The following is a 24,778-nucleotide window of genomic DNA, read 5'->3' as shown; positions in this document are numbered from 1 at the left end:
GGATTTTTAAAAATATGTTTAAATAATGAAACTATTTCTGCTTGTTCTGAGGAGGAATCATTATCAATGATTACTCTTTATAGGGCAGAATTTTTAAATCATATATCTTTAATTTAAAATACCTCTTTTTTTAGTGGTGTCAACTAGGAGAGCATTTTTGTTGTTAGCAAAAAAAAAAAAATATTTCTGATGTTTACTCATCTAACAATTTAATGCCTAAATTCATATGACCTGAATTAAAACAGTTTAAAATCTGAAAACATTTTAAATCATTAAGTGAAGATGTTTGGCTCTACAAAGGGCAAAAGTCTTGTGTATGAGGCCATAGGGAGAGCCAGCTGTCCTGGTGACCAGTGGCTGCTTTATTGATCTTAGCTAGAAAAGTGGGCAAAAGGTAGCACTTCTCCTGGCCATTACAGGCTGTTTGTGAACAGAGAGCTTGAGGGAGGAAGTAGCAACAGAGTGATCTCTATCTCCTCAGAAAAATGAAAAATGATATGGGTTAAAAATGGAGACAAAGAAGAAAGAATATATGGAATTTCAGACAGCTGACTTAATCTGGGTCCTCCCCCACCCCTCCATCTCCTCCACCATCTTCTCCAGGTTCTTCTCCCTCTAGCCATTGTTGACCATGGTGAACTTCTGTTTTGGAAGTCCAGTGGGACAGCAGAGCATGATGATGAGTTCTTTTCCTACCCCTTGTCTTGTAGCATCTGAATGCCCCAGAGCACAGAATTCCAGTGGGCCCACAATGTGCAGGAGTTTGATGAGGCACATCATGAGGACAAGGTAAGTGTTATGTTTACAACTAAGTGGGGGCACTGACAGCCATAGAGGCCAAGCTATCTGTTGAAACCAGAAAGAAGGCAGTGGTGTTCTAAGGCCCAACCAACCAAGGAATCCTACCATATCCTTTCTTATTCCTGGTATTTCCCTGTAGTAGCCAGCCTCTCATACTGAGAATGGTGACAAAAGGAAAGGGAAAAACAGAGTCCCCTACAGATCTTCCTTCCTGTCCTTTCCTTCTCATCAACAGGCCGGAGGCAGAGTGTAGGTAAAATGTGCACATACCAAGAAATAAAAATAACTGAGTTTGTCTTGTGCAGCATTTGCACTCTTCTGGTAAGAATGAAATACAAATGCACGCATGAGGTATGGATTATGAATTGTGTAATTTTGGTGATTTAGTGTAGGAGTTAAATGCTCTTATATTTGCTTCTAAAACTCTCATTGCCCAATAGTAAAATTCATGCTAGTAATTATAATTATCAATTTTTCCTTACTTTAAAACAACATTAACTAGCAAATAAAAACAATACAAGTTGAGAGAGATGGGGGGGAAGTAGTTTTAATGGCAGTTTTTCCTATTTTTTGAAGGAGTCCTGTATTTTCATTTTGCATTGAGCCCTGCAAATCATGAACCTGGCCCTACTTGAAAGAAAAGGAGAATGAGAAGTCAGAGCTTAACCGTGGTAGTCCAGAAAGGTCAGAGCTTGGCTGTTGTGTCATTTCAGGGTCTGTAGCCATCACTCTCCTGTATCCTTCACTTATAGCCTTGATGTCTCAGCAGCTCCTGAGCTCCTTATCTCTTGGTATAGAGAAGCTATGCTTACTTTGATGCTGGAACATTCCCTTTATTCCTGGTTTCAGTAGTAATTTAGCAACTTCCAAAGGGACATAGAGATCTCTGGACATTTTGCATCCATCCATTCATTCATTGTGATATGCCAAGCACTTTATTTTAAAGATTTATCTCTTTATTTGAGAAAGAGAGCACATGTACACATATGCATGCGTGCATGAGCAGAGGGAGGGGCAGAGGGAGAGGGAAAGAAGCAAACTCTGCAGAGCCCGACACTGGGCTCCATCCCATGACCTGAGACCACCACCCCAAGGTGAAGACCTGAGACAAAATCAGGAGCTAGAGGCTCAACTGAGGTATGGATTATGAATTGTGTAATTTTGGTGATTTAGTGTAGGAGTTAAATGCTCTTATATTTGCTTCTAGAACTCTAATTGCCCAATAGTAAAATTCATGGGCTACCCAGGCGCCCTGCCCAGCACTCTTCTAATGAACTGCTATAGACTGAATTGTGTCCTCTCAGAATTCATATGTTGAAGCCCTAATTCCCAGTGTGATGATATTTGGAGGTGGGGCTATTAGGAGGTAATTGGACAAGGTCATTAGGGTATGATCCTCAGGGAGCTCACTTTATCTATCTCTCTGTCTCTGTCTTCCCACCTCTCTCCTTTCCTGTCCTTTTGCAAGCTCGCTCTCTCTTTGCCACATGAGGATACAGCAAGAAGCCAGGAAGAGAGAATCACCAGAACCCGCCCATGCTGGCACACTGATCTCAGACTTCCTAGCCTTCAGAATTGTGAAAAAGAAATTTCTGTTGTTTAAGCCACCCAGTCAATGGCATTTTGTTATAACAGCCCAGGCTGACCAAGCCATGAACAAATGTGGCTCCTGTCTTTGTGGGAGAAATGGACATCAACAAAATGAACACAAAATTAAATACAAAATAAAATTAGAAAATGCTATAAGGAAAAACAACAGAGTGCCAAGGAAAAATACAAGGGTGACCTGATTTAGACTGGAGTATCATGAAAAGGTGGTGATGATGTACAGAACGGTGCTCCAGGAAGAGGGAATGTGTGTTAAAGTGGAAAGCGTTTTGTGTGGAGCAAATGGACAGAAGGCCTGTGGAAACAGCAGGGGAGGACTGTGGTGGCATCTTCTTGTGCTTTTGTTTCTTAATTGCTGTTTCATTTTATACCTTCTATATAGCTGTAATTATGTGTGATAGAGCAGGTCTTAGTAAATGAAGTACAGAGTAACCGTAATTTCTGGACTCAAAACCAAAGCACAAAATCAATGAAGTGCAAATGTCCATAGGACTCTGACACTTTGTGTTTGATTTGCGCCAAGTCACTTCTCTCTTTGTATATGAGTTATTACATCTTAGCATGACAAGAGCACCTTTAAAATGTGGGGCAGTACAGACAAAGTCCCTGACTCAGGCCTCACAAAGAATGGAAGCTCAAGCAATAGCCAGTGTTAATAGATAGCCAATAGTAATATTATGAGGAGGTCAGGACTGAATGTTCGAAACCTAAACTGTCTTTTAACAGCCTGGGACCCATAGTTATGTGCTTATGAGTTACACCACATAACTTAGTTTATACTGAGTTTATGTGATACCAAACACTGTGCATTTGGTATCAGATTAAGCCACATATTCTCAGGGCTTTATCTGTCAAATGCAAGACCAAGGCCTTCAGTCCTATTAACTAAACCTTGAATAATCCATTTAGCTAGTTATTTAACAAATATTGAATACTCACCATGTGCTGGGTATCATTCTAGGTACTGGGGTAGAACATTACATTATCATTCTGAAAGTAATGCCTAACTTCTGAAACTATACTACCTGCTCAGTCTTGGAAACCACAACACCAGTTTTCATTACAAACAAGGGTTACACATGAAGACCAAGAGTTGAACCAAATTTTATACCCATTGTTTTGATATATTTTCTGTAGATGTCTGGAATGTTTTTCTCCCACGTACCAGCCTGGCAAACTCCTCCTCCTTCAAGAGTAATTTTGAGTTTTCACTTGTTCAGCTCAGACTATCTCGATGCCCCTAAATAAAGCACCTCTTCTTTAATCATATCAAATTATCCACTCTTCCATTATAGAACGTGTCACATTGTATTTTGTCGTTTAAAAATCACTTAAGAGCCATATACTCAGTGTCCCCCACGCAGGAAGTGTTTGGTGAATTAAGAGTTAATAGAAAAGTAACAGTTTAACGAATGAGTTTGCTTAGTGTTGAGATGTGTACATTAGACTCTCAAGTAAATTTTAAATACTTGAACATATGTAATCAAACAAGTTGTCTGTGAGCCTATTGCACTTGTACTCAATGGGCTACACCCAGCATTTCAGTATGAAAAAAGTAGTGGAAACAAAAGGGATCATATAGAGATTGGCAAAAATCACTCTCAATTCATGGAGGTTAAGTTGGATCTACTGAAACAAAATTTTGAAAAGAACCCAGCAGGTTGTTTTACAAACAAAGCTGAAAATGCCTAGAAATAAAATTTTAGACTGTAAGCAATATATTGAATCATTTAAGGAAGATTTGCAAATGAAAGCCTTTGACCAAATTCAACCTGCAGAAGAGTTTTACTTTCCATGTTTAAAAGAATGAATTGCACTTGCATCTCCTTAGGTGGGGCCTGTATTCCTGTGTTTGGCCACCATCTCTACTATTCCCTATTGCCTTAAGCTCTGCATTTATGTTCCTGTCTGAAAAGCATTCACATTTGGGTCTGGTACCTTGCAAGTTCCTCTAGGGCAAAAAAAAAAAAAAAAAAAAAACTGTCCCATTTCACAGAGAACTCAGCTTAGCCTAAAACTGTTAGGATAATGCTATAGCTAATTAGGATGAGGAAAATTTTGTGACTTGGTATAGATCAGGATTTGGAAAGAGAGGACATGGGACACAAACACATATCCCTTCCCTATAATGAAACAGAAAACAGAAAAAAATCTAGATGTTAACTATAATTCTTTGAACTCCTAAAATCTTAAGAAAATCATAAGGCTTTTTTTTTTTTTAAAGATTTTATTTATTTATTTGAGAGAGAGAGAGTGAGAGAGCACAAGAGGGGGGGGCGGGAGAGGGAGAAGCAGACTCCCCGCTGAACAGGGAGCCCGATGCGGGACTCGATCCCGGGACTCCAGGATCATGACCTGAGCCGAAGGCTGTCGCTTAACCAACTGAGCCACCCAGGCGCCCAATCATAAGGCTTTTTAATCAATATTTTGTAATAGCACTGACTACTGCTAAATGAAATAATCTCTTAAATCTGTTAAAAAACAAAAATTCATTACAAAAATGAGTAAATGTTAAATATCTTACTGGCTTTATTCAATGATTCATGAATTGGGCAGCATCTAATCTGGCAGATAGCAAAGATTGCTGAGGAGCTATACAAAAAGAAAGACTTACAGGCAGAAGGGAGCTGGGACAAGGAAATTATACTAGACTAAAAGCAGGTTGGTTATTACAAGGTTACTTTCTTTTCAGGGATGGCAAGGGTCTATGAGGCAGAATATCTAACTGGTGATGACTAGATGATTCCTGATTGACTGGTTTAAAACTCCATTTCTGGGAGAGCCAAAACTGTAATTAAGTCTTGGTTTGGTGATGTGGGGCCTACCATAACAGACTTCATTTGGGGGCCCATTTTGTTTTTAACAATATGGTTATGCTTTGCTAGTTAAAGAAAGGGTGCTAACTAGGTGGAGTGAGAGGCCACATTTGCCAGGAATGAAGCTCGCTCTGGGTTGGATGTCACCTATGAGTGGCACCTAATGAAGACCAGCAAGGCACACCCACCAGCTCAGTGAATGGATGTTCAAAAAGGAGCTTCTGCAGCAGCCCACTGTCTGAACCACACAGTGCGGATCTGGTACTTGTGTTGTAGTCTTCCTTTCTCTTGCTGTCTCACCTGCCCAGTAGGAGTCTCTGCTCCCAATTTGCCTTCCTGGGGATACAACGCCATTGAATCTGTCGGCATGGAGCCACTCATGGTCAAGCAGCCCCTGAACCCTAGGTCCCCTCCCTCCTTCTTTCCCTCCTTTTGGCTCAGGCTTTGCTTTGGTGACCCATGTTACCCTGCTGATTCCTGATCTTGGCCTGTGCTCCATTTTTAGCCTCACTCTTCCCAGATGGGCATCCTGCTAACTGTCATATATTATCAGCCTCTGGTTGGTCTTAGATTTTTACTTTTATGCACTGGAAAATAGGTTCTACCTAGTTCCTCTGTTCCTAACTGCACTGAAGTTCCATGATAGAAGAACCTCTCCAAAGATTGATACTGGAGTACTTCAGAAATGGTACTCAAATACTTAAGGAATGATACCAGAATATTTTAGAAATAATGCTGGAATACTTCAGAAACATCAGGGTACCATTGGGATTATAAAACATTCAAAGACAGAATAGAAACAGGATGATTGGGTGTTATACACAAACAATGAATCATGGAACACTACATCAAAAACTAATGATGTAATGTGTGGTGATTAACATAACATAAAAAAAAAAAAAAAGAAACAGGATGATTTATCCAGAGGGAGGATCACTTTTGTACATTTTCCCGGGTATAACTACTTGATGGTAGCATCTACAAGGCGGGGCCGTGATGTATGCCTAACTCACTGCACCTGGAGCATTCAGTTTTTACACATGTAGACATTCATAGAGTTGAACCTCACTGATTCAAATTGAGTATACAGAACTTACTCACCGATCGGTATCAACTAGTGGGCCTTCTACCCCTAAGGCAGTACAAAGGGCAATGCTTTCATATGGGAGCAGGAGATATTCAGATGGGGCGATGAGTACAAATAATTAAATGGTCATGACTCTACCATGTAATTATATTTCCTTGAGCATGATCCTGGGTATTATGCTGAAGGCCTAAAATTAATCGAGAAGACTAACTCCAGAAAACCTAAATTCAATATCATGCAAGAAAAGTTGGCCATAATAATAATAGCCACACTTTTTTTTTTTAATTGAGCACCCACTAAAAGTTAGGAACCATATTTGACATTTTATTCCTATATTACATTTTCAGACTTCACCAAAGTGCGGTGAAATAGAGATTATTATGACCATTTTATGGGAGAGGAAACATCCACTTAATAGAGGAGCAGAGATTCACACCCATGTCTCTCTAGTATGATTCCATATGCTTCTAGCTTTACCAGGTTGCCCCAATTAGATTTGCAATTCAAAAGCGGTGGCACTGGGAGTCAGGGAAGGAAAGCGTCCATCAGACTGTGATCCAAACACTGGAAAGGCAAGAAAGATAAAAATGAAGAGGAAGAAGGAAGGTAGAATAGAGGGCAAGATAGGCATTTGGGAACAGCTTTCACAAAAATAGAAGAGCAATTAAACTGATGTCTTCCAAAATGGTCTGGACTCACACACCTACAGCCCTGGCCGCTCTGTTTTATCTCATTAAATGCCTGGTTATGGATGGGCAGGTTTGCCATCTGTTTAAATAATAATTTTCTGTTCTCCATGAACTGAGCTGCAGTGTCGAGGACAATTAAAGCGTCACTGCCATCTCTCTCAGCGGGAACTCTGATATTGCGGGCCACCGTGCCACCACCACTCTGACATCTGCTCCCGGCTACCCTCGCACCGCTTTCCCACCTAACCTGCCCAGCAGAGCTAAGCTTTCCTGGCCAAGACGCAGGCTGTACAAGTATGAACACCCACTCAGAAAAGAACAGAAGACAGAATAGGAATCGTTCCAGCGCCCTTCTTCTTGGCAACCCCCGAGGGACGGATGTGACTTCCTGAGAAGTTGAATGATAAGCTATTTTCAAAAATTCCGTTGAAAATTGGTGGGCAATGATGGGGTTTGTTTGAAAAGTGACACGCTTGGAACTAGAACTGAGAAAGAAGGCAAGGGGCTGCCCTTCTGACAAAGGAAAGAGATCCAGTTTATAAATTCTTTGGGGACACCTTCAGAGAGGGACTAGAGCCGTGGCGGCATATGGAGGGGATGAGTAGGGGGTATTTTAAGTCAGGAAAGCATCAAACAGTGATAAGAAAAATAAAGGCTAATTTTTATTGGGCAATAACTGTGAACTGTGAACTGTGCGAAGTACTTTATTAATTAATCAATGCATCTAATCCTTATAACAACCCCAGGATATAAGTATTGTGATTATGAGTATTTCTGTTTTATAGATGAGGGAACTGACTTTCACTGACCTAGCTGATGTGTAGGTGAGGTGGAACTTTAATTCGAGCAGTTTGTCTCCAGGTTGTTTCTACTGGGACACCAGTAATTTATTGTCCAGATGAGAACACTTTTTGAAGTGAAATATGTTGTTCTTTGTAATTAAGCCAGTAAAACAAGCAAAAGTTGGGGCTGCCCGGAGCAAACTGCCCTGGGTAGTATAGTCAGCCTGCTCATGCTGCTCCCCTAGTAAGTTGAATCAGAGGATGAGCATATATGACAATGTCTCAGAAAAGTTTCTATTGACTGTTTCCTGGTACATTGCAGCAGTCTCAATTGTGCTTTAGTAAATAATTCTTCTCGAGGATTCAGACCCCTAATGCTGCTTGCCCCATCCCAGGACCTTTCTCAAAAAATACATCAAGGTTGGGCGCCTGGGTGGCTCAGTTGATTAAGCGACTGCCTTCGGCTCAGGTCATGATCCTGGAGTCCCTGGATCGAGTCCCGCATCGGGCTCCCTGCTCAGCAAGGAACCTGCTTCTCCCTCTAACCCTCCCCCCTCTCATGTACTCTCTCTCTCATTCTCGCTCTCTCAAATAAATAAATAAATCTTTAAAAAAAAAATACATCAAGGTCCATTCAACTCTAGAAACAGGCAAACAAGCTTTGACAACACCATGAAAAGAAAGAATGGGTCCTGGCCCATTTACATGTCTTCTGAGAATTGGCACCTCACAACCCCATAGATTACTGTGTGTGTGTGTGTGTGTGTGTGTGTGTGTGGATGCATATAATATGTGCATGTATGCACATCTATATATGTATGCATATGTGTGTACATATATTTTTTATATTTGAAGTGTCCTTTTCATAAAATTTGCCATGTTGATGTTTCTTATTTTCTACTACATTTCAAACATGGGTTTGGGTTGTTCAGAAATATTTCAACAAATTGTCTAATGTCGATGCTTGTCACTTGTTTAGGGTTAAAACCGAGTTTGGATTAGGCACAGACTTTCTTCCTTCCACTATGACTCTGTACCTAGTACGTTCTACCAAAGATCTCTGTGGTCTACATAAGAAACCTAAGTATCCCAGAGTGAGCATTTACTAATCCTTAATCACAAGAAACTCATTGTGAATGAGGTCCAATGGAAGGAGAAAAAAGTATAACAGTATCATAAGCACAAACCTTATTACAATTTGTATCAAGATGTTTTAAGCTTTCTTTTTTGCTGAAATTCTTTTTTAAAAAAATCTAAGTTCACTTACATTCTTATAAGTCTGTCCTTGCCCATGGGGTACTGATGTTCAGTCAGTTCATTTTGAAATTCTTCTGGCCTGATGCAACTACTGGCTTGGATTTTTTCCTTCTCCTTGGAGTGCCGTCATCATATTGTCAGTGATTTCTTTCCATCATTAGATCCACTGTCAGTAAAGTGTAGTTGATGCAAAAGCCACACAAAAGACAAGAAATGAAGAACTCAAAATAAATTTATCTTAATATTTGTTTTCCAGCAATACCATACAAGCTATTGCATCAATAGAATGGTCTTTCCATTGCATAGGGATGCCAGGCAGTACATGAACTCATGACCAAGGACAATCATGATACCCTAATATCTGGCATTCCCATGACCCTTCAAAGTGTCCTACCATAGAGCTTCTCATGTGAATGGTGGAGTCCTCACAAGCTAAGAGGAATTCATTGTGAGAACTTCAAATTGCAAGAATTGTTTGTAAGATGGTTGCAAATACTGTAGCTTTTATGGATTAAATTGTGTCCCCTCAGAAGATATGTTGAAGTCCTATCCCTCGGTACCTCAAAATGTGACTCTATTTATAAATGGGTTCATTGCCAATATCATGAGTTCAGATGAGGTCATTAGGGTGGGTGCTAATCCAATGTGACTTGTGTCTTTATAAGAAGGGGACATTCACACACAGACATGCGCAGAGGGAAGATGATGCAGGCACACAGGGACACGATGGATAAATGATGACTGAGGCAGAGATGGCAGGGACGCTGCCATAGCTAAGGAGCCCCTGGGGCTACCCGAAACTGGAAGAGTCAAGGAAGGCCCCTCCCCTGGTGGTTCAGAGAGAGCATGACCCTGTCAATACCTTGATTTGAGATGTCTGGACTCGAGACCTGTGAGACAATAAATGTCTGTTGTTTTAAGTCCCTCAGTTTGTGGTATTTTGTTATGATAGTCCTAGGAAACAAATACAATAGCTAACTAATATTTCAGTTCATAAATTTTGATTATAATACATGCTTTATTATGATGAACAACCTCTGCTGAATCATTAATTACCATCCTGTTTCAAGTAGTCTTTTTTTTTAAAGATTTTATTTATTTGTTTATTTGAGAGAGAGAATGAGAGACAGCACGAGAGGGAAGAGGGTCAGAGAGAGAAGCAGACCCCCCGCTGAGCGGGGAGCTCGATGCGGGACTCGATCCCGGGACTCCAGGATCATGACCTGAGCCGAAGGCAGTCGCTTAACCAACTGAGCCACCCAGGCGCCCCTGTTTCAAGTAGTCTTACCTCAAGTAACCTAGAGACAAATAACTGACTATTAATTCTATTATGTGATGCCATTATGATCTATATCAGCACCTCCAAGACATTCTAAGAGATGGCATAAGGTGACAGTCATGAGAGTTCTGAAGGGGGAGGGAAGTTTCAAACAAAATATCTGTTTTGCTTGTCTGATGTTCTGTCAGAAAGTTGATTCTAAGAAGGCAAAATCTGAGAAGAAAATTTTTTCTATTTTTTAGCAGCCATTAGAAGAAATTTCTCAAGAAAAAAAACTCCCACAAAATGTGGGCCTTCATGAGCTATCTCATTGTGATACTAAATAGGGCAGTTTACTCAAAGCCCTAAATAATAATAATAATAAAATACGAAGAAGAAGAAGACTTAATTGCTCCAGCATATTTTGCTTCTCTCCCATCCTAGCACACCTGTTTTTATCTACCATGTTTTATTGCATAGAAAAAATTTTAAGCAATCCTTTGCAGGGCAGAATATAAAACAAAAGCTACATGTCCCTATGTTATTGTCTTTCACAATTGTGATTGCAAGCTCAACCATGAAATTATATGATCCTTACATAGCAGAATCCAAGCCATGTCAGGTAGGTTTAGTCAGCAAACCCTAGTTGTGTATTTCACAATGGAAGGAGGGCCAGGGATGTTTAGCAGATGAAAGGCAGCCTCAGACACTTGATTATCTCAGACCTGTCAATGATTCAAAATATAAGGCTCTACCTATGATCAACGGGGACCACTTTAACCTTTGGTTCTTGCACACATTGAAACCCATTTTAAAAATTCCCATTTATAATGTAAAATGAAAAATCAGCAAAGATACTGTGGGAGTGTGACTCAAGGGTGGTGTGTGGGAGGCTGCCCATTATCAAGAAGATCCTATTTGACATAAACATATTTCATTTACCTCTGTGTTGGTATCACTCTACACAGGACATAGCAATATATTAAGTGGTGCCTTAGCCTGGGTTTTCCTTTGCTGGTAGTTGGTTTTTAGGGAAGTGATCCCAGGAATCAGGAGCGAGACACAGGGAAGAGTAAAATAAGGAGGAAAGCAAAATCAGTACAAGAGACTGTTCTCAGATTGGCTACCACTGAGGTCAACAAGGGCTTGAACCTGCCAGGACTTTCTGAGGTGGCTGTTGAAATGTGGCTCAGAACTCTCTATTCAGGAGAGGGGAGGGCAGGGCACTGATCCTTTGCTTGCTTTTTCCCACTTATCAGGGTTGTCCTGTGTGTCATTAGCTCTCTTTCAATCCCAGGCTGTGTATGTGTGAGTGCCAGAAAGATTCCCCCAGAATTCCCACCTCACAGCATCCGAGCAGTTCCAGGGAGAAAGCTAGAAGTCTGAGGTCCATCTGAGATGGGCTTCTGGCATGTTGTGTCTGTGTCAGGGCAGTGGTAAGTGCGAGAAATGAGCCTTGAAGACAGGAGGCCCTGGAGTACCTAAGGGGCCAGTGTTGGCCATACTTTGCACTGCCCTAACCCACTTGTGCTCTCCATTAAGCCTAAACCATTATCAAGGCTTCTAGGTGGCAGCCAGCCACATTCTGCAAAAAAACCTTAGGTCAGGAAGGTTAATGCACCAAGCTATATCTAATCAGCTACTAATCATGAAACTTGAATTAGTGATCACTGTCTCCCCACACTACTGGTCATTCTAGGTTTCCCTCATTCCTGCCCAACAGCAGTTGATCTTGGTTGCATTTCAGGTGGGGAGACACAGACCATCATCCCTAAAAGTTTCAGTCCCTTGCCAGGTGCCGAGCCTGCCCAAGGTTGCTATGATTGCCCAATTACAGTTATTGATAGGCCTGGAAGCAGTGAGAGGCATTGAGACAAACCCCCTAAGTTCTAGATGTGATGCTTTGTGCCTTCACAGTGTCATAGCAGCTCTTGCTGTTTGTGGGAATAAGGGTCACTTGCCCCTCCAGCATGGCAATTCCTTTTTTGGTCTGCTGCTTTGTTGGCTTGTTGAACCCCAAATAACCAGGCAGCCATCATAGCCTTAGTTGAGTGGACCCTTTACTGTGTCCCCAGGTGGAAATATTCCTTCCTGACTCCACAGAGCCTAAAGTAGCAGAGATGGGGGTACACATTCCACAGGTGGGACACAGGAGCCATGGTAAGCAACCAATCCTACGTCTACCCCTTGAGTCCAGGTTGTTTATTGGAGGAACACAGGTCTCTTGGGGAAAGATTGTGGCTATATTTATTGTGTGTACTTTTCTTGTCATGGCAGGGGCCTTTCTCAAGGGGACCGAACTTTCCTTTAACCCAGGGACTCTGGATCTGTGAACTGCCTTAGATCCAAAAACTGGGCAGGAGATTCTGCATTTTCATTGCAGGGCACATCAGCCTTCTCCTCTTTAAATCTCATATTTTTCCCCCGTGATACCAGTCAGCTCCTCATCTGTCTTATCACTCAGAAGACCATGGCTCAAGAATTACTACCATTATGCAGGTGAATTTCTTGGTGCCCACAATGATGATTATGGCCATCTTACCTCTTTTGGTTATGTGCCACCACCAGGCCTCTGCCTTTCCAGAATCCTGACCTCTCTATTGAAACTAAGTACACAGCATCACCTACCATTAACTCTGGCCTACAAAGAGCCACCACTGAGCTTATGAAAGAACCCAAGAGTGGCTTCTCTGTCTCACATAATAACTGTATTCTAATATTTCCCTATCCCTGAGACTTCAATAATCTGTAAGACAGTTCCACCATTTTCTACTTCATTTTCTCTAAGCCATCAATATGTCCAGACTTGAAGAGCCATTCCATCTCTATATTAGAAGCAACTCCAGGTGTCCTTGCTGGGACATTAAACCCCACGTCACAGGAGAGCATGCCCATGTCATGATGTCTTCCTTATAAAATATTATAGTTGACCCTCTCCTATTCTAATACCTGGAAGACCCATTCCCATATATGTTTCCCTGGTTCCCACTGTTAAATATTAGTTGAATCTTGCAATTCTCTGGGTGTCTGCAAATTTCTCCCAGAGAAGGAACTGTATTTCTCAGCCAGGCCTGTGCTACCACCTATTAGAACCAAAGAGAAGAATCAAGAGATCTCGAGGAGGACAAGCAACTGGCCCAGGTGAGTCCTCTCAGAGTCTCTGGGCAAGAGAAGGCTGCTGTTTTCTAGGAAGAAAAAGCTGCTTCTGTTGGCCTAGAATCTGGAAGTTCAGTTTGGTCAGACTCGTCCATGCAAGTGTCCCCATCTTAGGTCTTAGGGTCCCATTCTTTCCCTCTCAGGGCTCCTAAGTCCTGATTTTGCATAGGTGACCGATTGAGAAAATATATTGTCTCCTTTTTGTTCTACTATTCTTATAATTAAATCCTCAGCTTGATTTTCCACAGACTCTGCCTTATAGCTACAAAAATTAAGATATCTTAAAATGCTTGCAGGGAGACCTGATTTGATAGTATATTTTGAGTTGACGATTTGGGGTCATTTTCTTTATAAAATATATTCTTTATAAAATTTTCTTTATAAAATAAAACCAGCCAACTCCACAATCTTATGATGATCTTTGCTCTAGTACCATTCAAGTGCCAGAGGCCAAGTCTTCAACTATTAACTGTACCATCTTCCCTCTACCAGTTCCTGAGAATCTTAGGAATTGTGATGCTTACTATAGGCCAGGAATATCCCCAGGATGTCTATGTCAGTAACGTAGACTTTATCACCCTCTAACTGGGAAGAGATCTCAATCCAAACCCCATTTTTTTCCACTTGCAAAACTTGAGTTTTCTTGTCTGAGTTGCCCCCAGAAGGACCCCAGAAAACAGAGCTGGAGCCAGGAATTGTATATAGGTAGTTTATTTTAGGAAGTGATTCTAGGGCGAAGGAATGGGGACTGTGGACGGTGAACTAAGGAAGGTATTCAAACCAATGTAGAAGAGAACTCTCCTGTTTGTTACCCTGAGGGCAACCTTCCCTCAGGACCCTCAGAGAAACCTTGCAGCATTTGCCTGAGACTTGCCCACCTGAATGGTAGAAGAAGATAGCATTACCCACACCTTTGACCAAGTGGTCAAGAGCACTGTCTACCTTACATCCCCAGGCTGCTGATGTGTGGGTGCTGGACAGTTTCCTACAAGCAACTGTGCTTTCTTCAAAAAGTTCCAGGGCAAAAAGCCAGAGATGTGTGGTGCAGTGGGACTGAGTCCTATCAGCTGGCTTCCATAGCAAGGGTTGATGGAAAGGTTGGCTGAAAGGATGTGAAACAGGGCACAACAGGTGGTGAACCTGCTTTTAAGAGTTAGGTAAGAATCTCTGGGCCAGGGGAAGAAAATTGAAGAAATTTCTACAGATATTTTATACAGTAGGTTTTGATTTTATTTATATATTATACCCATGACTAAAACTAAATTTTGCTGTCTTTTGCTGAAACAAAACTCACATACTATTCCCCAATAAATGTTTTGCTAGAAATAACTGAACCAGAATTTAAATGAAGTATCATGAATTCTCTGCAAACTGACTCTATCAGTAATCAAATTAAAAGACAACCATACTTCCTGATGGTACCAAATTAGAAAAAGATGACAAAAATCCTAGGTTTACTTTGTTTGTAATGTTTGATCAGGGAAACAGTATCAGCCTTTTTTATTATATGAAATAATACTGATTTCTCTCCCTAGTCAGGGTCCATTCTCTCCTTTCCAGGCCTGAGGGTGGCCATCTGCTTCTTCCATGCCTGTGTCTAGCATTTCACACAATCTAGCATAAATTCTCTGGATTCCAGAACCGTGAAGGTGATAACTTTGCACAGTGCCAAAGGGAATTACGTATTTGCAAATGCAGAAAGAATTTTATACTGTGAACTTTTGGGGGATTATTACATCATGTTATTAAATGAATTAATGTATGCAAAGCATTTAGAACAGTGCCAAGCACATCATAAGAGCTCAGTAAATGCTAGCTTTATCATGATTGTGACCATGATCAGCATCCTTCCATGGAAGCAGCTAAATCTGATAGAATAAGCACTAGTTTGGGGGTCAGAAGACTTAGTCTGTAATCCTGATTTTATCATTTATCAGTCTGTGGCTTTGGTAGAGCCATTTAACCTCTCTGAGACTCACTGTTTTTATCTCTAGAAAAAGGATAATAAATTCCATTTCACGGTGTTGTTATGAGAGTGAAATAAGGTAAGTGACTTATGGAACTCAAACTGCTATCACAGGGTGGGGATTGACAACAATTGTTGATTCTGACCAGTTCCCTGTCACTGTTGATGCTGGTGGCTAAGAGTGGGGGCCTAGACTCTGCGAAACTCCACATCACTCTGTTTGTCTCACCCTCTGACTCTTGATTTCATGTGTACTATATACTTCTTTGAATTCCATTTACTTACTTGGTTCCTCAACCTCTCCAGACAAAACAAGTATCCATGTCTTTATTTACAGAATTCCTCCTTTCCTATTGAAGCAATGTGAGATTTAATTTTAAATAATCCAACCAAGTGAAGGAATTATAACCTGTTTCTTTTCTTACATCTTTATTCTTTTTTTGCACTTTCCATATTTTCTAGAATGAGAATACAATTATTTATACTCAGAAACAATATTTAATAAAAAGGAAATTCAAAGGCCAACATGCATTTCATTCACATATGTGAATTTTGAACCAGAAATTTAGAGTAACATCTAAATCTCTGCAGATGAGAAACTGTATTACTTTTGAATGGTGCAAACCTGTATAAGGCCCAGCAAGAACACACTACAAGCAGATTTTTATTTCTGTAAAGAAAAGAAGTGACTTTTAGAGTGAAATTTCAAAAGATATTTGGTTTATTTTCTCTATGCAATGTGTAACTAAATCAGGCAGCCTACTGCCCCAGGGGTAGTCTTTTCCCTCAAGTTTTGCTCAGGTTTTTAGATTGAGTTATTCAGGAATAACCCTTTTTATAAACTGTGAGATGAGTGAACAGTACATATAAGTTTGTAAAGGCTGACCATTTGGGGTTTTGACTGTCAACACAAGAAATACAACAAGGTGGTTAATACAAAAGGTGAGAAGGCAGCTACCAGTCCCACTCTGTGAAATATTATGCTTGTTATTGCCTTTTGTGTGATCTTCCTAAAAGACAACAAAGTACTGCCTGATTAGTTGAAATTCTATTAAGTGGAGATCCAGGCTCAAAATGAGGGCCAACGAAGACCAGGTAATATCTAAAATTTGACAAGGCCAATGATCCAATTGAGCTTACAGCAGTTAACTAATAAAATATTCCATTAATGGCTGGAAAGACTATTTCTATTTAAAGTCTGTGGAATGAGCATTGAGACAAAAGCTATAAAATTATATTCTTTTCTATCCGTTGCTGGTTGTGTAAGGAATTTATTTAGCTATTCTTTTGCCTCTATTGCCAGACCTTTAAAATGACAATGGCAAAAGCCATCAATTTCCAGTGACTATAAAAATCTTTTGGAAAATGTGAATAGTAATTTTTTTTCCCAAGTTTTCAAGACAACACCTTAAAAAGTAGACTTAGTGGTCCTAGCAAACGTGACCTCTGAGGACAGACCTCCTCAGACAAGTAAATTATTATTTTAAACGTAAGTTATCTTTTCTGTAAAATAAGAATACTGAAATATATACCTTGTAGCACTTTAGTATTTCACTAAGTGAAGTAATGGCAAGTGACTGAAATGCTTATTATTATTATTATTATTATTATTATTATTACTATTGTTCAGTAACATGCATTCATTGACCACCATTTCTAGACACCATGATAAAAGCTGGACACACGAAGTCAAATAAGGTACAATTCCTGTCTTTAAAATGTTTGCTCCCTAATATATCAAGACATAGATCTATTCTGTGGACATATTTGTTGTAGTTCAGAGTTATTGCTATACATGTGATTATGTATATGTATTCACATATTTGTGCATTCTTGTGATACTGTGTATTAAAGTATAGAACTGGAACCCCTTAGAAAAAGTAGTTCCTCCCAAATCTCTTGTCATTCATGAATGGAGAATCAGACTTTTCCAGTAGAGAAGCACTTCCACATTTTCTTTGCTGATTATAAACTCCTTCACAGTTATTCTTTTTTTTAAAATTAATTTATTTATTTAGGTGTAGTGTTCCATGATTCATAGTTTGCGTATAACACCCAGTGCTCCATTCAATACACGCCCTCCTTAATAACCATCACCAAGCTAACCCATCCTCCCATCCCCTTCTCCTCTAGAACCCTCAGTTTGTTTCTCAGAGTCCACAGTCTCTCATGGTTCGTCTCTCCCTCCAATTTCCCTCCCCTTATTTTCCCCTTCCTACTATCTTTTTTTTTTTTTTAACATATAATGTATTATTTGTTTCAGAGGTACAGGTACATAAGGCATCAGTCCTACACAACTCACAGCACTCACCACAGCAAACACCCTCCCTAATGTCCATCACCCAGGCATCCCATCCCTCCCACCCCCCACCACTCCAGCAACCCTCAGTTTGTTTCCTGAGATTAAGAATTCCTCATATCAGTGAGGTCATATGATACATGTCTTTCTCTGATTGACTTATTTCACTTAGCATAATACCCTCTAGTTCCATCCACATTGTTGCAAATGGCAAGATTTCGGGGGGGTTTTGATGGCTGCATAATATTCCATTGTATATATATACCACCTCTGCTTTATCCATTCATCTGCTGATGGACATCTTGGCTCTTTCCACAGTTTGGCTATTGTGGACATTGCTGCTATAAACATCGGGGTGCACGTACCACTTTGGATCCCTACTTTCGTATCTTGGGGTAAATACCCAGTAGTGCAATTGCTGAATCGTACGGTAGCTCTATTTTCAACTTTTTGAGGAACCTCCATACAGTTTTCCAGAGTGGCTGCACCAGCTTGCATTCCCACCAACAGTGTAGGAGGGTTCCCCTTTCTCCTCATCCTGACCAACATCTGTCATTTCCTGACTTGTTAATTTTAGCCATTCTGACTCGTGTGAGGTGGTATCTCATTGAGGTTTTGATTTGATTTCCCTGATGCTGAGTGATGTTGAGCACTTTTTCATGTGTCTGTTGGCCATTTGGATGACTTTGGAAAAATGTCTGTTCATGTCTTCTGCCCATTTCTTGATTGGATTCTTTGTTCTTTGGGTGTTGAGTTTGATAAGTTCTTTATAGATTTTGGATACTAGCCCTTTATCTGATACATCATTTGCAAATATCTTCTCCCAATCTATTGGTTGTCTTTTGGTTTTGTTGACTGTTTCCTTTGCTGTGCAAAGGTTTTTATCTTGGTGAAATCCCAAGAGTTCATTTTTGTCCTTGCTTCCCTTGCCTTTTGTGATATTTATAGGAAGAAGTTGCTGTGGCTGAAGTCGAAGAGGTTGTTGCCTGTGTTCTCCTCTAGGATTTTGATGGACTCCTATCTCACATTTAGGTCTTTCATCCATTTTGAGTCTATTTTTGTGGGGGGTGTAAGGAAATGGTCCAGTTTCATTCTTCTGCATGTGGCTATCTAATTTTCTCAACACCATTTGTTGAAGACACTGTCTTTTTTCCATTGGACATTCTTTCCTGCTTTGTCAAAGATGAGTTGACCATAGAGTTGAGGGTCCATTTCTGGGCTCTCTATTCTGCTCCATTGATCTATGTGTCTGTTTTTGTGCCAGTACCATACTGTCTTGATGATGACAGCTTTGTAATAGAGCTTGAAGTCTAGAATTGTGATGCCACCAGCTTTGCTTTCCTTTTTCAACATTCCTCTGGCTATTCGGGGTCTTTTCTGGTTCCATACAAATTTTAGGATTATTTGTTCCACTTCTTTGAAAAAAGTGGATGGTATTTTGATAGGGATTGCTTTAAATGTGTAGATTGCTCTAGGTATCATTGACATCTTCACAATATTTGTTCTTTCAATCCATGAGCATGGAACGTTTTTCCATTTCTTTGTGTCTTCCTCAATTTCTTTCATGAGTATTTTATAGTTTTCTGAGTACAGATCCTTTGTCTCTTTGATTAGATTTATTCCTAGGTATCTTGTGGTTTTGGGTGCAATTGTAAATGGGATTGACTCCTTAATTTCTCTTTCTTCTGTCTTGTTGGTGTATAGGAATGCCACTGATTTCTGTGCATTGATTTTATATCCTGCCACTTTACTGAATTCCTGTATGAGTTCTAGCAGTTTTGGGGTGGAGTCTTTGGGGTTTTCCATATAAAGTATCATATCATCTACAAAGAGTGAGAGTTTGACTTCTTCTTTGCTGATTCAGATGCCTCTTATTTCTTTTTGTTGTCTGATTGCTGTGGCTAGGGCTTCTAGTACTATGTTGAATAACAGTGGTGATAGTGGACATCCCTGCCATGTTCCTAACTTTAGGGGGAAAGCTCTCAGTTTTTCCCCATTGAGAATGATATTTGCAGTGGGTTTTTCATAGATGGCTTTCATGATATTGAGGTATGTATCCTCTATCCCTACACTCTGAAGAGGTTTAATCAAGAAAGGATGCTGTACTTTGTCAAATGCTTTTTCTGCATCTGTTGAGAGGATCATGTGGTTCTTGCTCTTTCTTTTATTAATGTATTGTATCACATTGATTAATTAGTGGATGTTGGACCAACCTTGCAGCCGCTTGGTCGTGGTGAATAATCCTTTTAATGTACTGTTGTATCCTATTGGCTAGTATTTTCGTGAGAATTTTTGCATCCACATTCATCAGGGATATTGGTCTGTAGGTCTCCTTTTTGATGGGGTCTTTGTCTGATTTGGGGATCAAGGTAATGCTGGCCTCATAAAATGAGTTTGGAAGTTTTCCTTCCATTTCTATTTTTTGGAACAGTTTCAGAAGAACAGGTATTAATTCTTCTTGAAATGTTTGGTGGAATTCCCCTGGGAAGCCATCTGGCCCTGGGCTCTTGTTTATTGGGAGATTTTTGATTACTGCTTCAATTTCCTTAGTGGTTATCTGTTCAGGTTTTCTATTCCTTCCTGGTTCAGTTTTGGTAGTTTATACATCTCTAGGAATGCATCCATTTCTTCCAGATTATCTAATTTGCTGGTATATAGTTGCTCATAATATGTTCTTATAATTGTTTGTAGTTCTTTGGTGTTGGTTGTGATCTCTTCTCTTTCATTCATGATTTTATTTATTTGGGTCATTTCTCCTTTCTTTTTGATAAGTCTGGCCAGGGGTTTATCAATCTTGTTAATTCTTTCAAAGAACCACCTCCTAGTTTTGTTGATCTGTTCTGTTCTTTTGGTTTCTATTTCATTGATTTCTGCTCTAATCTTTATGATTTCTCTTGTCCTGCTGGGTTTAGGATTTATTTGCTGTTCTTTCTCCAGCTCCTTTAGGTGTAGGGTTAGGTTGTGTATTTGAGACCTTTCTTGTTTCTTGAGAAAGGCTTGTATTGCTATATACTTTCCTCTTAGGACCGCCTTTGCTGCATTCCAAAGATTTTGAATAGTTGTGTTTTCATTTTCATTGGTTTCGATGAATTTTTTAAATTCTTCTTTAATTTCCTGGTTGACCCATTCATTCTTTGGTAAGATGCTCTTTAGCCTCCATGTATTTGAGTTCTTTCTGACTTTCCTCTTGTGATTGAGTTCTAGTTTCAAAGCATTGTGGTCTGAAAATAGGCAGGGAATAATCCCAGTCTTTTGGTACTGGTTGAGACCTGATTTGTGACTAGGATGTGATCTATTCTGGAGAATGTTCCATGGGCACTAGAGAAGAATGTGTATTTTGTTGCTTTAGGATGGAACATTCTGAATGTATCTGTGAAGTCCATTTGGTCCAGTGTGTCATTTAAAGTCTTTATTTCTTTGTTGATCTTTTGCTTAGATGATCTGTCCATTTCAGTGAGGGGGGTGTTAAAGTCCCCCACTATTACTATATTGTTGTCGATGTGTTTCTTTGCTTTTGTTATTAATTGGCTTATATAATTGGCTGCTCCCATGTTAGCGGGCATAGATATTTATAATTGTTAGATCTTCTTGTTGGATAGACCCTTTAAGTATGATATAGTGTCCTTCTTCATCTCTTATTACAGTCTTTGGTTTAAAATCTAATTTGTCTGATATAAGGATTGCCACCCCAGCTTTCTTTTCATGTCCATTAGCATGGTAAATGGTTTTCCACCCCCTCACTTTCATTCTGGAGGTGTCTTTGGGTCTAAAATGAGTCTCTTGCAGACAGCATATTGATGGGTCTTGTTTTTTCATCCAATCTGATAGCCTGTGTCTTTTGATTGGGGCATTTAGCCCATTTACATTCAGGGTAACTATTGAAAGATAGGAATTTAGTGCCATTGTATTGCCTATAAGGTGACTGTTACTGTATATGATCTCTGTTCCTTTCTGGTCTATGTTACTTTTAGGCTCTCTCTTTGCTTAGAGGACCCCTTTCAAGATTTCTTGTAGGGCTGGTTTTGTGTTTGCAAATTCCTTTAGTTTTTGTTTGTCCTGGAAGCATTTTATCTCTCCTTCTATTTTCAATGACAGCCTAGCTGGATATAGTATTCTTGGCTGCATATTTTCTCATTTAGTGCTCTGAATATATCATGCCAGTCCTTTCTGGCCTGCCAGGTCTCTGTGGATGGGTCTGTTGCCAATCTAATGTTTCTACCATTGTAGGTTACAGATCTCTTGTCCCAAGCTTCTTTCAGGATTTTCTCTGTCTCTGAGACTTGTAAGTTTTACTATTAGATGTTGGAGTGTTGACCTCTTTTTATTGATTTTGAGGGGGGGTTCTCTGTGCCTCCTGGATTTTGATGCCTGTTTCTATCCCCAGATTAGGGAAGGTCTCTGCTATAATTTGCTCCAATATACCTTCTGCCCCTCTCTCTCTTTCTTCTTCTTCTGGGATCCCAATTATTCTAATATTGTTTTGTCTTATGGTATCACTTATCTCTCGAATTCTGCCCTTGTGATCCAGTAGTTGTTTATCTCTTTTTCTCAGCTTCTTTATTCCCCATCATTTGGTTTTCTGTATCACTAATTCTCTCTTCTGCCTCATTTATCCTAGCAGTTAGAGCCTCCATTTTTATTGCATCTCATTAATAGCCTTTTTGATTTCTACTTGGTTAGATTTTAGTTCTTTTATTTCTCCAGAAAGGGTTTCTCTAGTATCTTCCATGCTTTTTTCAAGCCCAGCTAGTATCTTTATAATCATCATTCTGAACTCTAGTTCCAACATCTTACTAATGTCTGTATTGATTAGGGCCCTGGCAGTCGGTACTGCCTCTTGTTCTTTTTTTTGAGGTGAGTTTTTCCATCTTGTCATTTTGTCCAGAGAAGAATAGATGAATGAGAGAACAAAATGCTAACAGGGTAACAATGACCCCAGAAAAATATACACTAAACAAATCAGAAGAGACCCGAAACCGGGGGGAAAGAAAGGGAAAGAAAGAAAAAAGAAAAAAAGAATATGATCAACTATGATCAGTCTGGTGCATAGATCAGTGCCACACACTAGATTTGGGGCATATTTTGGTCTGTTAGAAGAATGTGCCTCCCAAAATTTTAAAGAAAGAAAAACTTATATATGTATAAAAATAAGGGTAACTATGATGAAGGGATGAAATATGACTGTAAAGATGAAAATTATAAAAGATTTTATAAAAGGAATTGATAAGAAGTTGGTTGAAAAAAGAACGAAGAGAAATAAAAAAAAAAAGGGAGAGAATGTGATCAGGCAGGAGATGAGAACAAAACCAAACAATAAAGTTTTAGGGTATATTTTGGTCTGTTAGAAGAAACTGTATCCCAAAATTTTAAAGAGAGAACAATTTATATATATACCAAAAATAAGGTTAACTACAGTGAAGGGATAGAATATGACTCTAAAAATGAAAAATAAAAAAGATTTAAAAAAAAGGGATTGATAAGATGTTGGTTGAAAAAGGGGAAAAGAAAAATAAAAAAATAGAAGAAAAAAAAAGAAAATTAAAAAAATTAACTTTGAAAGACTAAAGAATCATGGTAAAAAAGCCATGGATTCTATGTGCAGTATTCCCCTAGCGCTGCAGTTCTGCTGTTCTCATTGGATCGGTAAACTTGGTCTTGGTTGGCTGTTCTTGCTGATCCTCTGGGGGAGGGGCCTGTTGCCGTGGTTCCCAAATGTCTTTGCCAGAGGTGGAATTGCCCCACCCTTGCTGGTCTGGGCTAAGTAATCTGCTCGGGTTTGCTCTCGGGAGCTTTTGTTCCCTGCAAGCTTTCTGTACAGCTTTGGAGGCCGAGAGTGAAAATGGCAGCCTCCCGATCTCCGCCCGGGAGGAGCTGATAACTCAGGGCCCTGCTCCTCAGTGAGCCCCCAGAGAAAAGCAATCACTCCCGTATCCCTGGTCTCTGGCCGCACTCCATGCTCACCCGGCCTGTGATCGCGTGTTTCTATCTCTGGCACCCGACTCGTTGTGGAGTCTCCAAACCCAGCAGATCCCTGTGGTGCACTCCCACGCCACTCCTCCGGGGGAGGAAGGGGAGTCTCCCTGGATCTGCCGCTTGTTGGGTCCCTGCTGGAGGAGCAGTGGCCCGACTGTGCCACGGATCACGGTTTATGGCAACCCCGAGCTGAGAGCCCGCTCCTCGGCTCCGTCTCTGCAGCCAGCTTCCCTGCTCAGATACCTGGGAGCTCTGCTGCACTCAGGCACCCCCGGTCTTTCTGTGACTCCAAGGGTCCTGAGACCACAGGGTCCCAACAAGGGTTCCACCTCCCCCTTAGCCACTGGAGTGACGTCCCTCAGCAGGGCAGACTTCTAAAAGTTCTGATTTTTTGCTCCGCTGCTCTATCACTTGCCAGTAGTGGCTGATGGAGGCCCCTCCCCATGCCATCTATCTTCCCGAATATCGCCTCACATTCACTTCTCTGCACGTCCTACCTTCCAGAAAGTGGTCGCTTTTCTGTTCAGAGAGTTGTTGCTATTCTTTTCTTCGATCTCCTGTTGAGTTCGTAGGTGTTCAGAATGGTTTGATTCCTATCTAGCTGAATTCCTGGGACCAGATGAAATGTAGATCTCCTACTCCTTCACCATCTTGCTCCTCCTCCCCAGTTATTCTTTCTTTCCAAACTCATCTTGCACCCTTTAATGTGGTCTTTCCCTCTTTGTGGTCCTTTTACATAGAAGATAATTTGAAGAATTAAATCAAACCTTGACAAAACAAAGAATTACTTAAGTATCTTAGGATAAGGTGTTTATTGAAGACCTCCTCCTGCATTGAAGTGGTCTTGACCTTAAGCAACCTAAAAACTTGCTGGAAGAAAATAAGTACATTCTACTAAGGATCTGTGAAATAGCAATTACTGTGAATACTAATCAAGGTGCTACTATACTGATTCTAGTAGATAGTGTCAAATGACTAAGACAGATCGTATGCAAGGGTGTAGGTGGGTGGAGGGCGGGTGGGAAGAATTAATTGGGAAGTTAGCAAATGGCAGTTACTGGAGGAGAAAGAGAGATACTATGCTGG

The sequence above is a fragment of the Mirounga leonina genome, unplaced genomic scaffold (assembly GCF_011800145.1).
Source record: "Mirounga leonina isolate KUSES-001 unplaced genomic scaffold, KU_Mleo_1.0 Mir_199, whole genome shotgun sequence".
Taxonomy (NCBI): Eukaryota; Metazoa; Chordata; class Mammalia; order Carnivora; family Phocidae; genus Mirounga; species Mirounga leonina.
The sequence above is the reverse complement of the archived record's forward strand: the minus strand, read 5'-3'. Positions refer to the sequence as shown.